The sequence below is a fragment of the Sus scrofa genome, chromosome 10 (genome assembly GCF_000003025.6).
Source record: "Sus scrofa isolate TJ Tabasco breed Duroc chromosome 10, Sscrofa11.1, whole genome shotgun sequence".
NCBI classification, from domain to species: Eukaryota; Metazoa; Chordata; class Mammalia; order Artiodactyla; family Suidae; genus Sus; species Sus scrofa.
Window position 1 is genome coordinate 40,855,090 of NC_010452.4, and position 14,853 is coordinate 40,869,942.

The 14,853-nt window shown below is 48.5% G+C and overlaps 1 protein-coding gene across 1 annotated transcript in view; it reads left to right on the forward strand.

Moving 5' to 3' along the window:
• MTPAP (mitochondrial poly(A) polymerase) overlaps nt 1-14,519 on the forward strand; it is a 105,511-nt gene extending 90,992 nt beyond the window's left edge. Inside the window, exon 11 of the transcript XR_002336108.1 lies at nt 11,580-14,519. The gene's annotated coding sequence lies outside the window, so the exon portion shown is untranslated. The remainder of the gene's footprint in view (nt 1-11,579) is intronic.

The window sequence follows — 14,853 nt, forward strand, 5'->3', positions numbered from 1 at the left end:
GTAAGTGATATCATTATGGTATTTGTCTTTATCTGACTCACTTCACTTAGTATGAGAATCTCTAGGTCCATTCTTGTTGCTGCAAATGGCATTATTTTGTTCTCTTTGATGGCTGAGTAATAGTCCATTGTGTATATGGACCACATCTTCTTTGTCCATTCCTCCATTGATGGACACCTAGGTTGCCTCCAGGTCTTGGCTATTGCGAAGAGTCCACTTCAGGGTTCTGGGATGTGCTGGCGGCTGGGAGTGCGCACGTGAGCGCCTGTGTGAGCTGTTCACCCATCAGTGATGCTCAGGAAACTGGGGCCAGGGCCAGGCTTTGAGGGACCAAGTCTCAGACTGACAGCTGCGCCTCACTCGCTCCCTTTTACCAACTAGTGAGAATTACGGTGGAGAAGTGGGCCAATGGGAAGTCCGTATCCGGAAGTGGTGGGTGGGGGTCAAACCTGGACCCCACGATCTGGAACCTTGTTCTGGAAAACCCACCCCTCTCAGCAGAGCCCCCTCCCTGAGAGCACCGCTGTGGGTGCTGGTCCCTGGGCCGTGTCTTTCCGGAACCGGCAGGTCAACCCAGCACCTCCCTCCTCACGGCCCCAGGGGACCTTGTCCTCTGGACCCTCTTTCCCCACCTCAATACTTAGCTTACATTTTCTTCCTTTTCCCTCCCTTAAGACCGTCCCTTGAGGAGAGTCTGATGAATTAATTCTCCCTGAGATGCCAATTACTGATGAAGCTGGAAGCGTGAGATAATGGTACCTTAGGACGGCAGGAGGCAAGGGCTCTGTGAGTGTGGAATTTCAGGCATTTTTCAGGCATCTCTGAGCAGGAGGGATGGTGGGGTGTTGATACAGGAGCAGACACACACAGGGTCCTATCAGTATGTCAATCTGTGCCACTCTCTGCAAAGGCCTGTGCTGGCTTTTCTCACGTCGGAGAAAAGACAGAAGACATTGACCAGACCCATCCGTCCAGCCTCTGTTTTATCCCCTGCTGTTTACTAGGAGCCCAGCACACACCAGCACCATCCCTGCTTGCTAAGCTACAGACGTGCTGCAGCTGATGCCTTACGCACAGCACGTGGGTAAAGGAAGACCCAGCAGGGGTCCACTCTGATCGCAGATCCCTCCTCGGCCAGCCGCAGCCCCCAGGGCAGGCCAGGCCCATCCAATACAGGTCTTTCTAGAGCTTGCTCTGATTGAGGGCGGGTGCTGCTCTGGCCGTTCAGCCCACCTCCTGGCACGGTGGCCCTGCCAGCCACGTTCTGGAGTCCAAAAGAAACTGGGCGGCTGGGGGCTGGTGTCGGATTGCACAGCCCTGACTGCGGGATTGCTCCATTCGCTGCACTCGGGCACCCTCCCCCTGGCTGGTGAAAACATTCCTCCTCTCCCCTCTCCTGTCTGCCCAGCCCTACCAGCCCCGCCAGAATCTCTGTCTGAATTCCTCTTCATTAACAGCGATGTGCTCTCCACCGGGAAGTTGCTAAGAGCCCGTTTCAGTGGATAATGATTGTTTTTGCAGGAGGGACCCCGATGGTTTTTCCGTTCCTGTTTCCATAATATGTACCGAAACCCACACTTCATTGAAAGCAGATGGTGGACGCGGGCCCCAACATGCAGGGGAGACGCCGTGCAGAGATGCCTCTGATTTGTCTGCCTTCTGGGCAGCCCCTGGCACGGATGGCCCGGGGGCCGGGATGTGAAGCCGCAGCGCTCGGGAGACAGGGTGTGAGGCAGGGCAGCCAGAAGGCACGAGTCTGGACGACTGGGGACGCAGGAAAACAGACGGTGGGCGTGGGGGACGCTGGGGTGGGGAAAGATTAAGAGGAAGGGAAAGAAAAGAGGTGGTGAGATAAACCCTGCACTCCCCAGGCCTCTCGTTCCCATGCCCTGAGATTTAGGGTGTCAGATTCTCCGGAATGTGCTTGATTCAGGCAGTGGCCCCACTGGAGGAAATCGGTGCTCAAGCCACTGCCTCAGAACCCCGGGCCTGACCCTCCTCATCTGCCTCCGCATAGCATAATGAGAAGCATATTTTCCACTTTATCTTTCCCCAAAGCATCAACCCTCTTTCTCCGTCTCCAAAAAAAAAAAAAAAGGCCTAAGGGAGGGCTTGCTGCTTCCCATGCTGCTCAATAAAAACTCACCATTGGCAGCGCCCTTCCCGGAGCCCTGGGCTGTCAAGACAGCTCTGTATTGTCCAGAGCTCCTGCCTTGCTCTGCCCTGCCCTGCAGTAACCCAACAGGTCCTCCAGCCGTGGCTCCAGAACCCACATCTCTGCTCCCAAGGGAGGCTCTGGGGTGACTTGCTGAACAGAAGCCACTGTTGCTGCAGATAACAGATGGGTGTTCTGGACGGAGATGGCAATGCCAGCCCTTCTGGCAGTGGGGGACATGCGTGACCTCAGTCTGACCCCAAATATCAGCACAACTGTCTATGGGTAGGAGAACCCTCCTCCCCACCACCCTGACCCTAGGCTGTGAGGCCAAGTACAGACCTGTGCCAAGATGGCCCTTGGTCTCTGCACCTGTGCTGCGGGTCCCAGTTTGAGCCTGAGTGTGGGAAGTGTAGACCTGCCTGAGGATGACCAGGTAAGGCAGATCTTCCCCAAACTCATTTTTTTTGGCCATGCCCGAGACATGCAGAAATTCCCAGGCCAAGGCTCAAACCTGCACCTCAGCAGTGACAATGCCGGCTCCTTAACCCAAAGAGCTACCAGGGAACTCCTCAAACAAACTTTTTTTTTTTTTTTTTTTTTTTAGGGCCACACCTGTGGCATATGGAAGTTCCCAGGGGTCAAATTGGAGCCGCAGCCCCCACAGGCACGGCAACATGGGATTCAAGCCACATCCGCGATCTACACCACAGCTCACCACAACGCCAGATCCTTAACCCACTAATTGAGGCCAGGGATTGAACTAGCATCCTCATGGACACTAGTTGGGTTCTTAACCCAGTGAGCCACAATGGGAACTCCTCCTTAAACTTGTTTTTAAGTGATTGAGGACTCTCCCAGAAGAAAACTCATCCCAAGGGACAAGAGAGCCTGACAGAGACTTGGACTCAGGAGCAAAGCAAGGGGAAGGTGGACGGCAAAAGCCAGGAGACTGCTGGTTTGCCTGAGTCCAGGTCTCTTGGAAGCAGAGGCTGTTGGTACCCAGGCCCAGCATTTCACAGAAACTGCACAGCCCGGCCCCGTGGGTGGATCCATTCCATGGGGGAAAGATGCCCTCTCCCATCTGAGAGGAGGATGGTAAAGCTCTGATGTGTAGGAGTCCCTGAAGGAAAATGGGGGGCCAGGGAGTGCTGGTTACCTGTGGAGTGTGGGGTTCAGAGAAAGGGAGGCCAGAAGTAGGGAAGGCAACCACGGGGGATGGGGAAGTAGCTATGAGAAGCGGGGAAGGGGGCTTATGAAAACAAGACAATTGCAGGATGGCTTCAAAATGCCAGGTGAGGTCCCCAGAGCCCCACCAGCTGTGAGTATGGTTTCTTCCTGGGGGGTGGGATCAATCCTTCCTGTCAAATATGACCTCTCACTTTCTTGCCCAGCTTGGATGGTGTTCCTTGTCCCGTCCTATTCATCCAGCTTAAACCCTCCTAATTTAGGAAATGCAACCTGAAGGCAGACACCTCATCTTTTAGAGGGTCTTGGGGCTGCTGAAAACCAGACACTGGCCAACAGTGAGCTTCAGAGAAAACTGGCCTTGAAGCCACTTGAGAAGTGTGAGCAGAAGGAAGACGGTGACCCGGTTGGGGTAGGGAGGAGAGGCTGTCAGGGGGCGTCACCAGAGACCCAAACCCACGTGGTCTTTGTAATTTAGAATAAGAAAGACACACACACAGAACACCTTGAACCCAGGGAATTCCCTAAACAATGAGAGAATGGCATCTTTTGTCATTTGACTGTTACTCCCCAAAAGATGGGGAGTGGAGCTGATCATGTGATAGGGATCAGAACTTTCAGCCCCACCTTGACCTCTGCGGAGGGCAGAAGGGCTGGAGATGGCAAGGGCGAAGATGTACTCAGTCGTGTCTATATGATGGAGCCTCCAGGAAAATCCCAAAGGACAGGGTTTAAAAAACTTACAGGCGGTGGACACAAGAGGGTTTGGGGAAGGGGGTGCACCCCAGCATGGAAGCCCCGAGCCCTCTCCCAACCCCTGCCCTGGGCATCTTCCATCTGCCCGGTCTTCCTTACATCCTTTTAGAACAGAGATGAGATCTAGTTAAAAAAAAAAATGCTGCTCTAGGTTCCTTGAGCTGCTCTGGCAGATTAATCAAGCCCAAGAAGGGGGTGAAGGGAGCCTTCCATATGCAGCTCTTGGGTTAGACACACAGAGCACAGTCTGGAACTGTAGTTGGCTTCGGAAGTGAGCCCTTAGCTGTGAGATCGGATTCTGCCTCCAGGTAGATAGTCTCAGAGTCAAACTGAATTGCAGGATTCTTGGATGGTGTCACAGAGCTGCTTGGTGGTGTGGGGATCCCCTCCCCCGAGACACATAGAATTGGGTACAAAACGCTTTACCACCCATATTCTCAAAGCCTGGGGCCTCTCTTCCTTTTTCTGGAGGGTTTTTTTTCCTTTTTTTTTTTTTTCTTTTTTCTTTTTACAGCTATACCTGCAGTATATGGAGGTTCCCAGGCTAGGGATCAAATTGGAGCCACAGCTGCCGGCCTACACCACAGCCACAGCAACGCCTCATCCGAGCCACATTGAGACCTACCTTGCAACTTGTGTCGGTTCCTTAACCCACTGAGCGAGGCCAGGATAGAACCTGCCTCATGGATACTAGTTGGGTTCTTGACTCGCTGAGTCATGATCGGAACTCCTGGAGGCTTTGCTGATCCTTCTCCTAAAGTCCTCTGTCCCTTGTCTGCCATTCAGATTTGCTTCCTTTTAGTTTCTCTGATGCTGTTCTGATTCCATGAATCCCTCTTCATTCCTGTATGTCTCTCCCGTGGTGGCTACGCGGCCGAGTGAGGAGCAGGGACCTGCTTCTTTGGCTGGTACGTTCATTGTCTGCAGGCTGCCGCAGAGGCTGGCCCTTGATGTACCCCTGCCACCAAAGGGGTGTACCTGGGGGTTAAGGGACAACAGTCTTCCTTTACTGTCATCAGCCCTCCTCTCTGGCGTGTCCGTGGAGGCTCTGTGAGGGGGTGGACAAGCACACATCCACATGCACTGCTTCGGCAAGGAGGCGGGTTTGCCTTCAACTTGACACATGAGACAGGGCTAGGTCAGGGCTGTTTCTTTCTTTCTTTTCTTTCTTTTCTTTTCTTTTCTTTTCTTTCTTTCTTTCTTTCTTTCTTTCTTTCTTTCTTTCTTTCTTTCTTTCTTTCCTTTCTTTCCTTTCTTTCCTTTCTTTCCTTTCTTTCCTTTCTTCTTTCTTTCTTTCTTTCCTGACCCAGACTAGCCATGTTTTTAGGCCCTGAATGCTTGTGGCTTCTCCTAAGCAGATGATATTAATAGTACCAGGAGTTCCTGCTGTGGCTCAGCGGTAATGAACCTAACTAGGATCCATGAGGACGAGGGTTCAATCCCTGGCCTAGCTCAGTGGGCTAAGGACCTGGTGTTGCCATGAGCTGAGGTGTAGGTTGCAGACATGGCTCAGATCTGGTGTTGCTGTGGCTGTGGTCACAGCTGCAGCTTGGATTCGACTCCTAGCCTGGGAACATCCATATGCCTTGGTGCAGCCCGAAAAAGATAAAAAAAATAATGGTACCAACCTCTGAGCACATACTGTGTGTTAGATGTGACACACACACACACACACACACACACACACACAGTCTCTAAGTCCGGAGCAGACGTGCACAACGGGTGGACCAGTAGGTGGCCCACCACGTCCACTCTCTCGGGGGAGGAGGCTGCACTCATGTCAGCCTCACAGGCTGTGGCCATTTGCTTTGCTTCGTCTAGGAAATCCTGTTCTCACGGTCTGCAAGGCAGGAGCCTTCTTGGGAAATCACTGCTCCTTCCCTGATAAGACCATGGTGTCCAGGACAAACCCCGGGCTGGGGGGCAGGAGACAGGACACCTGGACTCTGGCCCATAATGGACCCGGCCTCTGTCTCATGCCCGTGGGTGGGTCACTTCCCTCCTGGGGCCCCCATCCCTCCTATAAAAGTGAGGGGCTTAGACTGGGCAGTGGTAAAATTCCTCACAGCTCTAAACATTGCATGATTTAATGGCAAATTCCAGGACCTTTTAATTCCTACTCTTTTTTTTTTTGTTTTTTTGCCATTCCAGTGAATCTGGTTGGAAAAATGCCCCCACAGGGTCAGAGTCATTCAAATTTCTCTTTCCCATGAATCTTTTGTTATTATAATCTAACATATGCTGAGGGAGATACTTCATGGCAGATGCTTCGGGTGGCAATTTTATTTTCTTAAATGAAATGTAAAGATGTATAATCAAGAAGTTAGGAGTTCCTATTGTGGCTCAGCAGGTTAAAAACCAGGCATAGTTGTCCATGAGGATGCTGGTTCGATCCCTGGCCTCGATCAGTGGGTTAAGGATCTGGCGTTGCTGTGAGCTGTGGTGTAGGTTGCAGACACGGGCTCAGATCTGGTGTTGCCATGGCTGTGGTGTAGGTCACAGCTACAGCTCCAATTTGACCCCTAGCCTGGGAGCCTCCATACGCCCTGGGTTCAGCTGGAAAAGGGGGAAAAAATAAAATAAAATAAAAAATAAATAAAAATACTAACCCTAGGTTCCCAGGAGAAGATAAATTCAGTGGAATTTCTGGGTCAAGATTCCCTGAGTGAATGGAAAGAGGCCCTTCTGGAAAGTTCAGGATATAAGACTTTGGGGAACCCTGTACTCACGTGGTTGAAACACCTGGTTGTGGAACAGTTCCTGGGTCCCAGCGACCACGTGGTTGGTTGGGTGAGTAGGCTGCAGAGATTTTCTGGGTCCAAACTCACCAAGCCTACCCAGCTCCCAGGGGTACCTGAGCCAAAGAGAACATTCCTATGGGGTGAATGGTGGAGTGTAGGTAACAGAGGAGGAGATGGTGCTTCCTCGGGACATGGACAGGACAAGTCAAATGAGCTCAACAGGGCACTGGTTTCCAGAGGTGGCCATGGGGACGTTCTGATGACCCCCAGGTCATAGCACGGTGCCCCTGTGCTAACGGGGTCGCCTCTGTCTGGTCATCTGGGAGCTCCCTTCATCATCCTAGGGAAGCCCTTTGCCTCTCTCTGTGTGGGATTCCTCTTCATTCTTCCGGGACTTGCTCATTTTGGTGGAGTGCTTCTAGGAGCTTCCTGCAAAATGATGTAAGAGGTCTTTTTTTTTAATGTTAAAAATTATCTCTTTTCTTTTTAAGGTTGCATCTGCGTCACATGGAAGTTCCCAGGCCAGGGGTCGAATTGGAGCGCAACTGTGACCTACACCACATCCATAGCAATGCTGGATCCTTAACCCACTGAGTGAGGCCAGGAATCAAACCCAAATCCTCACAGGATCTTAACCCATTGAGCCACAATAGGAATGCCTCTTTCTTTCTTTTTTCTTTTTTTTTTTTTTTGTCTTTTGTCCTTTTAGGGCTGCACCCACAGCACATGGAGGTTCCCAGACTAGGGATTGAATCGGAGCTGTTGCTGCCAGCCCACACCAGAGCCACAGCAATGTGGGATCCGAGCCTCGTCTGTGACCTACACCACAGCTCACAACAACGCCAGATCCTTAACCCACGGAGTGAGGCCAGGGATCGAACCTGCAACTTCATGGTTCCTACTTGGATTCATTTCCGCTGTGCCACAACGGGAACTCCAGGAATGCCTATTTTTAATGTAATTATAAGCACTTGTTTTTTTGAAAAATTTTTTTATTAAAGTATAGTTTATTCACGATGTTGTGCCAGTTTCCACTGTACAGCAAGTACCCAGTCATATATATATATATATATATATATTCCTTTTCTTATACTATCTTCCATCATGTTCTATCCCAAGACAGATGTAGTTCCCTGTGCCATATACTAGGACCTCATTGCTGAGGCTTTGTATGTCTTTGAGTGACTCTCATACTTAACTCAAACTCAAGTTTTACCAGATAGAGAATAATAGGTCAGATATTGTTTTATCTTTAGAATATCTTCTTGCCTCAGAGTTCCCCCTGTGGTGCAGTGGGTTAAGCATCTAGCATTGTCTCTGTGGTGACTGGAATCACTGCAGAGGTGCAGGTTCCATCTCTGGCCCCGAGCAGCGGGTTAAGGATCCAGCATTGCTGCAGCTGTAGGTCCCGGCTGTGGCTTGGATTCGATCCCTGGCCTGAATTTTTAAAATTTTTTTTTAAGTCCTCAAAGTAGATTTTATTTATACATTTCTTCAAATGTCTGTGGAACTTTCAAGAACCCCTCCCAAATGTGACAATTTACAGACAGTAGTGGGAACCAGGGGTCTTGGAAAAAGATCGGATTCAATCCCTGGTCCGGGAACTTTCACATGCCGAGGGTGTGGCCAAAACCAAAACAAAACAAAACAAAAACAAAAAAAAAGAATATCTTCTTGCCTTGATTGTCTTTTCAGAGACGTCTAAAGCCATGAATGCCAACCCTTTGTGAGATCTGTGTCTTCCCCCCAGAAATGTGTAGGATCTTCTAATGTTTCCTGGAACTTGTGGTTTCACATGCGCTTTGGTATGAATCTCAATAGACTCTGGCCACTCCAGTCCTTTGGCTTGAAGAATATTCTTCAGTCATTTTATTGGTGACTTCCCGCCCCTTTTCTCTAGTATGTTTCTGGAATTCCTATTAAATATTAGTGTTGGACCACCTGGTCCTTTAGTTTTATTCTTTTTCACTCTCATTTTTTCATCTTGTGTTTTTGACTACTTTCTGGGAGATTTCCTCAAATTTAATTTCCGTTGAGTTTGTTGTTTCTGCCATTGATTTGCATATCTAAGAGCTCTTTTTCGATCTTCAAATGTCTGAATTAACCTTTTTCAAAAAACTTCATTCTTATGTCATGGATGATAAATCTTGTGTCTCTGAGGCTATTAATATTGTGTGTGCGTGTGTGTGTGTCTCCATCCTAGGCACAGAGTTTAAGAGCTAAGGAATAAAAGGCTATTAAGAAGCTCTGAGTTGATGATAGGGACTTGATCGTCACACTATCGTGTGATCTCAGTGGACCATTTTTTGGGGGACCCCAATGTCAGTATCTTAGGATGTTTCCTGTTGTGCTGTTGAGATTCTCCATCGTCTTTTCGTCTCCTGGCTGGAGAGAAAGGATCTGGCCATCAGTGATCTTAGAAGTGAATGGGAGAAAATGGCTGGAGTCTCCCCATTCAATGTTCAGTAGACACACATGCTTGTACCCGCAACTGTGACCACCATCTCCCTGTCCCCTGACCTGCTCTTTTACCCTCTCCAGAGAGGCAAAGAAGAGATGGCCCAGGGGTGGAGGGCGAATGAGGGGATTTAGGGATCCATTCCTTCCGAATCAGCTTTCACCCAGGTTCCCTATCTCAGCACCCTCTTTACACCCCTTTCTCGTCTTGTTCTGACTCTGTTACCTTGGGGATATCTAGATTTCCCCTACTTCCCCTTCTTTTTTCTTTCTTTCTTTCTTTGTTTTTTTTTATGGCCATACCTACTGCATATGGAGGTTCCCAGGCTAGGGGTCCAATCAGAGCTACAGCTGCTGGCCTACACCACAGCCACAGCAACTCAGGATCAGAGCCATGTCTACGAACTACACCACAGTTCACAGCAATGCCAGATCCTTAACCCACTGAACAGGGCCAGGGATCGAACACGCATCCTCATGGGTACTAGTCAGGTTCTTAATCCACCGAGCCACAACGGGAACTCCTCACCTATTTCTCTTTCGACTCTAACTTAACTGGAAATCTTTTTGGAGCTTCTCTCTTTCTTGTACTCCTTGTCAAGCACAGGCAATAAAAGCAAATGCAATGTTACCCGTGTTTTGTTTCCCCTGCTTCTTAACTAGAACCACCAGTTCATTTGGTCCATTTTTCTTATTTTAGGCAATGTGTTCTCGATGTTGGGGTTTTTGCTAGATCAGCACCACTTTTCTGGTCCTGGAATCTGTATCCATTAGCCTGAGCTACATTATGTTGCAATAAGACCTGGCTTCCAAAATCCTAGTGCCTTACACCATCAGATATCTATTTCGTGCTCATATACATATTGGCGGCACATCAACTTTCACTCCGGGCTCTTCTGAGGCATAGGCTGGGGGAGGGCCCCCGTCTTAATCTCGTGGCAGAGGGGAACAAAAAAAAACCTGTGCCAAGGCTCTTAAGCCTAGTCATCTGGGAAGATAGTGCATACATTTCACTGGACAAAGCAAGTCACATGATGAGTCCTGACCTCAATGGGCAGCCCTCCCACCAGGAGGGACCCCAGGGAGGAATCCTCAATCAGTGAGCCCAGTAAACAGGAAGAGCCCATGTGAGGAAGAAAGAATATAAGAATACCATCTGCCACCGTCTTTTTTTAACAATTGTTTTTAGACTGATTCATCCACAACTGAGATTTGTCTTTTTCACGCTCTCATATTCTAATGAGGTAAGAGTCATGTAACATCTCTTTTCTTACCATCCCTGTCTCTTCAGTGAATACGGGGCCTGGATCCCCCAAAAGACCATGGTCTTGGATTAGTGCCTTTCCTTACAGTGGGCTGTGAGCACTCAATTTGTGGAGTATGATGTGTGGAGTCCAGGTATGAAGAGGGTTCCCACCGCTACCCTTCTCAGCAAGGCATCCGCACTCAGAGCCCCAATTTTCCCTGTAGTTTATTTGTTTGTTTTTCTTTTTAAGGCTGCACATGCAGCATACAGAAGTTCCTAGATGAGGGGTCGAATTGGGAGCTGTAGCTGCCAGCTTACACCACAGCCACAGTAATACCAGATCCGAGCCATGTCTGTGGCCTACACCACAGCTCACAGCAATGCCAGATCCTTAACCCGCTCAGCGAGGCCAGGGATTGATCCAATGTCCTCGTGGATACTAGTGGGTTTAATAACCGCTGAGCCACCATGGGAACCCGTCCTCTGGAGTTCTTTTATGTCGAATCCCTCTCTTGCTGTTGGGCGAGAGCCTGGGTTGCTCTAGATATGGTTTCTTTCCATCAACGTTTGGGTGATGCTGTTTCCAAGCTGAGGCACCCACAAGATCCCTGTTTCTCTTATTACTCACGTGTATCCTCGATAGAGGCTCCCTTTACTGCAGGTAACTTGAGAGAGATTGTGTTCTAGCAAGCAGAAAAATCAATATTCTCTGTCCTATATTTGGACACAAGGCAGGTACTGGGCTCTTCCTCCTCTCTAGCTGCTGACTGAGCATGTATTAATTCCGTTTACATTTTTAGAAACAATCATTAGCTCATGATTCATGCTGAAGAAAATGTTCCTATCTCTTCTGCTCCGTAAGGGTTTATTTTGGTTTCCTCATTGTTTATGTTGAAAGTTCCAAGATCCATGGGCTTCGCTAAATCTGCAAAAAATCCATCATCTAAACAAATAGCACCTTTCTCTGAAGCTGTAGAATATGGATTATTTATTTTTATCTGAAAATGACCAGCATTAATTTATGCATTGGTTCCAGATGTCTCATCCAAAAAAGTGAATGTAGCCAGGGGAAATCGTGTCCCCTTGGCTCCTGAAGTAGGAAGGATACAGCCTCTTCATGCCAGAAGCAAAGGAAGCCATGGAAGCCATGGAGGACAATGGAAGTGGTGGAAGCAGTAGAAGCAATGAAGGCAGTGGAGGCCAATGGAGGTCATGGAGGCAGTGGAGGCACTGGAAGTGGTGGAAGCAATAGAATAAATGGAGGCAAAGGAGGCCATGGACAACAATGGAAGTAACAGAGGCCATGGAAGCAGTGGAGGCAGTGGAGGCAAGGGAGGTAATGGAGGCCATGGAGGCAGGGGAGGTAATGGAGGCAGTGAAAGTAGTGGAGGCAGTGAAGGCTGTGGAGGCAGTGGAAGCAATGGAGACGGTGGAAGCCATGGAAGGATTCGAGGCAATGAAGACAGTGGAGGCCGTGGAGGCCATCCAAGCAGTGGAAATAATGGAAGCCGTGGAGGCAGTGGAAACCAGGAGCTTTGTGAGAGACTAAGTGCCTCTCTCTGTCTGAGCAGAATCTGTCTTGTACAGATTCTCGGACTGGCCACAGACACCCATCAACTGGGTCTAGGAGTGTGTCTGTATTACACGACTTTGCTTGTGAGCGAGTTCAGGAAAGTCCGAGAGTTGGGCTTAATAGAACAGCTCCTTCCCCTTGACTTGAGCAAGGTGGTCTAATGACTCTCAGGGTCTGTTCACACATGGTCCTGTCCCCTGCTGCGTATACCTGACCTTGCCCTGCCCACCACCTTGAGCTCAGGTGGGCTGCAGGTAGAGCTTTAGCCAATGAAATGTGAGCAAAAGCCTGCAAGTGCTGGTGTGCACTTTGCTACAACTCGTCCTCCTGACAGCGATGGTGGATGAACCCAGAGCCTGGGTCCCTGAGTGAAAGTAGTCTGAGCTGGTTTGCCCTGGACAGATGGTGTGAGCAAGAAATTAGCTTTGTGTTCAACCACTGAGATTCTGTGGTCATTTAGAACTGTAATTAAACCCAGGCCATGTTGGGCCATGAAATAATATGGGGACTCAAAATCCAGGCTTATTTTAAATTTGACACAGAACCCAGGAGCCACAAAAGAGAAAGTATAAAGATGACCGCATTAAAAAAAATTTTTTTTCTTTTTATGGCCACACCTGTAGCATATGGAAGTTCCAGGGCCAGGGGTCGAATCAGAGCTGCAGCTGCAGACCTACATCACAGCCACAGCAACGCCAGATCTGAGCCACATTTGCAAACTACGCCACAGCTTGAGGCAACACCTTATCCTTAACTGACTGAGCGAGGACAGGGATCGAACCTGAAACCTCATGGTTCCTAGTTGGACTCGTTAACCACTGAGCCACAACGGGAATTCCTTTTTTTTTTTTTTTTTTTTTTTTTTTTTGTCTTTTTAGGGCCAAGCCCTCAGCACATGGAGGTTCCCAGGCTAGGGGTCCAGTCAGAGCTGCAGCCACTGGCCTATGCCACAGCCACAGCAACACCAGATCCGAGCTATGTCTGCGACCCACACCACAGCTCATGGCAACACCAGATCCTCAAACCACTGAGCGAGGCCAGGGGTTGAACCCGAAACCTCATAGTTCCTAGTTGGATTCATTAACCACTGAGCCACAACGGGAACTCCCTGTCAAGTTCTCAATCCACTAAGCCACAGTGGGAACTCCTAGATGACTACATTTTTAAAAGTCAAATTTCCTAAATGGCAAAAGAGTCCCCATACAAAAGGCAAAAGAGGAAAAGTACACTGAGGGAGAATTGTTTGCATCTCCTGGACTAAAGGCTTGCTTCTCTAGGGTACACGTGGCCTTTGTACTTGCTGTTTCTCTTCTGAAAATGCTGTTCCAACAGAGAGACTCATGACCCAGCCTCTCACCTGCTTTCAGCATTTGTTCAAATGCCATCTTCTCCGAGAGGCTTTCCTAAACGTGCAGCCTCCTCACGCAGCCTCTAGCCTTTCCCTGCTTTATTCTTCTGATAATACAGTTGTCCAATGCTGTGTCCGTTTATTTACTTATTTACATTTGTCCGTCTCCATCCCCAGGTTGTTCTCTTGGTCTGTTTGCTTTACATGCTGTTTCATCTCCAGCACACAGAAAAGTGTTAGGCGCTCAGCAAGTATTTGTCAAATGGATTTACCACATCCGTTACGTGAAAAAAGTACAAAACAGTTATGAATTTTATGGTATTATTTGTGTAAAAGGGATTTTTGCCCCCTCTTACCTAATCTAGACTGTTGGAATTCAACAGGACAAACAAATAATTTTATCGACAAATCCATCATAAGGACATAGAGTAGAGGGAGAATCTTTAGATTAAAAGAGACTTAAAAGACATATCAACAACCACAATATGTGCATCTTATTTGCATCCTGATTCAAATAAAGTTTTTAAAAAGGCTGACATTTATGAAGCAATTGGAAATCCGAATACTGCCTGGATGTCTTATGTTATTAAGGAAACATTGCAAATTTTTACGTTATGGTTATTGTGTTTTGGAAATGTTTTAAAAGTCTTCATCCTTTAGATATACACAGAGAAATATTTACGGATGAAATGCTATGATGTTTGGGAGGGAACAGGTGAGGTGTGGCTAAAACAAGCCTGTTTTTGTTTTTGTTTTCCTTTTAGGGCCACACCTACACTGCAGCTCACAGCAACAACAGATCACTGACCCACTGAGCAGGCCAGGGATGAACCTGCATCCTCATGGATACTAGTCAGATTTGTTTCCACTGCGACACGATGGGAACTCACAAAACAGGTCTGTTGAGTTGACACTTCTTGAAGCAAAGAAATAGCAACATGAGATTCCACCATAGGATTCCATCTGCTTTGGTATACATTCATCATTTTCCACAGCAAAAGGTTACAAAGGAGGGAGTTCCCCTTGTGGCTCACCGGGTTATGAACCCAACTAGTATCCATGCGGATATATGTTCGATCCCTAGCCTTGCTCAGTTGGGTTAAGGATCTGGCATTGCCGTGAGCTGTAGTATAGGTTGAAGACGTGGCTCGGATCCTGCGTTGCTGTGGCTGTGGCTATGGCTGGAGCTGCAGCTCCAATTCAACCCCTGGCCTGGGAACTTCCATATGCCATAGGTGCAGCCCTGAAAAGCAAAAAGAAAAAAAAGGAGTTTCCAAAGAATGTCTGTATGTGCTTGCATGCACACATGCGCGGACACACACACACACACACACACACACACACACACGCACACGCACACCCCTCTATTGACTTACGTGTGCATAATGT